General features: G+C 40.4%; 1 long non-coding RNA gene across 1 annotated transcript in view; it reads left to right on the forward strand.

Moving 5' to 3' along the window:
- Positions 1-1,007: 1,007 nt before the first annotated feature.
- The window catches only part of LOC117796080, a 3,611-nt gene continuing 2,183 nt past the window's right edge, over positions 1,008-2,435 (forward strand). Inside the window, exons 1-3 of the long non-coding RNA XR_004620431.1 lie at positions 1,008-1,183; positions 1,270-1,354; positions 1,691-1,909. This is a non-coding gene — a long non-coding RNA (uncharacterized LOC117796080). The remainder of the gene's footprint in view (positions 1,184-1,269; positions 1,355-1,690; positions 1,910-2,435) is intronic.

Here is a 2,435-nt window from a genome sequence, read left to right on the forward strand (position 1 = left end):
TGCATTTTCTCTTTCGTGTTTGTCCAGCAGGCCCTGCCCCACATGGCAGGTTGTTTTAGGGGAATGATTTTCAGAGTATGGAAAAATGGCTATTTTCCTTGTATATAATCATATGTTGGGTGTAGTCATTAGATTTTCAAAGAAGTTTTTAGCTTTTTAATGAAAAAAATATATATATATACACATATACATACACACACAGAAAAAAAGTGTACAATTCCTTAAATTTTCACTGATTGAACACACTTATGTAGCCAACTCCCAGATCAAGAAAGAGAACACTGAAATGGCATTTCATTTATATTTCACTTGTCTCTCTCTGATGTTAGGCTGATGGTAAGCTCAGTGAGGACAGGACTGCATCTCTGTTGCTCATTTTTGTGTCTCTAGGTTCCAGCAGAATGCCTGACCCATGTGAGGGACATAATGTATTAAATATGTTTTTTAAATGATATTGAGGAGATGGAGCCATGCTCTTATTGGAAATAACTTGAATCACATCTGTAAAAAATGAAATTCCTTTCTCTTTGGCTGTTATTAATATACTTCTCCCATATATGTTAATACACAACAGAGCTCAGTAAAATTACTGTAATTGAAAGTAAATTCAAAAACAAAACAAACTCGCTTTCTCTATTGTATCTATGAACAAAGCTGTCAGGGCCCCTCCCACTCTGACAACTGCTGGCAACTGAAAGCGCTTATAGTCAGGACCGTGTGAATAGCTAGCTGTGTGTGTTTGTGAGGGCAGATGTGTTTGGGGAAGAAAATGCACTGAGGTTGGCAAGATCCATTATTGTCTGGCAAGCCAAGTGATGATAAGAATCTTATTCCACTCCTTTTGGATGAGAAAGTGAGTCTTGCTGCTGCTCAAGGGAAGAGTGGGGAGGAGTTTGAGTTCAGACAAACGCAGGATGAAGTTTTATCCACGGTGAATGTGGCTCATCCTCACTGAGCCAGGTGCTCATTACTTTGTATTTATCTTTGACAGACAGAGTGATGGAGAAATCTGTGGCCTTGGTTTGTTCACCTGCAATCTTGGAAAAATGGGTGGCTGTATTATCCCAAAGTGCTGGACACTTACCAACATCATCAGGGCTGGAAGCAGGTGAATTTTCTGTTTACTTCAGAGAAGAACGATGGGAAATGGCCTGATGAGGGGATCCTGAGCGCCCTTGCAGAGGTGAATGGACCCAGGGAAATAACGCACCCTACTTGCCACCATCTTGTCATTGGCCCACCACTGATGGGTTTTTCCCTTTAATTAAGGCTATCTTTGTTCACACTCCTGGGAGGAAGAACCACATTAGAACCTTGTTGATCTTGTGAAGAAAATGCAGAAAGCCTGGTGTAGGTGAGAAAAAGCAACAACCCTTGATTAACTAGGGACATGTGGTAGAGGGCCTCCAGTGGGCCACCCCACTAGATGTGGGGGTGAGTCGAGGTGGGGAGTGGGAGGGAGAAAATGCATTGTGGTGTGAGCAGGAGTTGTACTATGTGTGAATTGTTCCAAATCTTTCAAGCCTCCTGCCAGGACATTGAAATCCTTTGGTTTGTTGTGGAACTTGGATCTGGGACAATTCGCTCTAACGGGGGTTTGGCATCCATAAGTCATTATTATTAATAAACACTTGGTGAATGCCAACCATATGCCTAATGCCGAAATGAAGCTTTTTTTTTCTCCTCTTAGGTTAAGTTACCAAGTAAAGAAGAATGCTGCTCAACTCCTTGTTATCCCAGAAGAGGCAATTTCTTAGTACTCCTGAACCTACACTTATGTCTTTGAACCCCTGGGTGCATTTTCCAAGGATCTTTTCTCTTTTAAGAAAACATTCCAGAACATCATAAGTGGTGACTTTAAACTCTTCACCCCTTTCATTATCAAAAGAATGGATTTCAGAGAAGGAATGTAAGTGTCTTCTGACATAGCCTTCAGTCCAACCTGCTCTTATAAGATGACTCACTTCATAGCGGCTGGGTTTTAATGCTATGTGGCATTGAGTGGAGCTGCTTCTAAATGACTGATCTTGAATTACATGGATGAATCTTTAAAAATATATACTAGACTGGGACATGTTTATTTTTAGTGGGTTTCTCCCCATAATGTCTATCTGCATGTTTCCCTGTTGTACCCTTGATCACATCTGGGAAGCAAGGAAGAGTGGGCTTCTCTAAGAAGAGCATGCAAAAAATGTTTGAAAACTTCCCCTTCCTTCGTTTCCATCAGTGACTTCTGTTTAGAAGAACTGGCTCCCAAAGAAGCTAGTTTGACTCTTTTTATTTTTTTTATTTTTTTTTTTATAATTAATTTTATTTTATTATATTATGTTAATCACCATACAGTACATCCCCTGATTCTGATGTAAAGTTTGATGCTTCATTAGTTGCGTATAACACCCAGTGCACCATGCAATACGTGCCCTCCTTACTACCCA

This window comes from Ailuropoda melanoleuca, chromosome 14 (genome assembly GCF_002007445.2).
Source record: "Ailuropoda melanoleuca isolate Jingjing chromosome 14, ASM200744v2, whole genome shotgun sequence".
Lineage (NCBI taxonomy): Eukaryota > Metazoa > Chordata > Mammalia > Carnivora > Ursidae > Ailuropoda > Ailuropoda melanoleuca.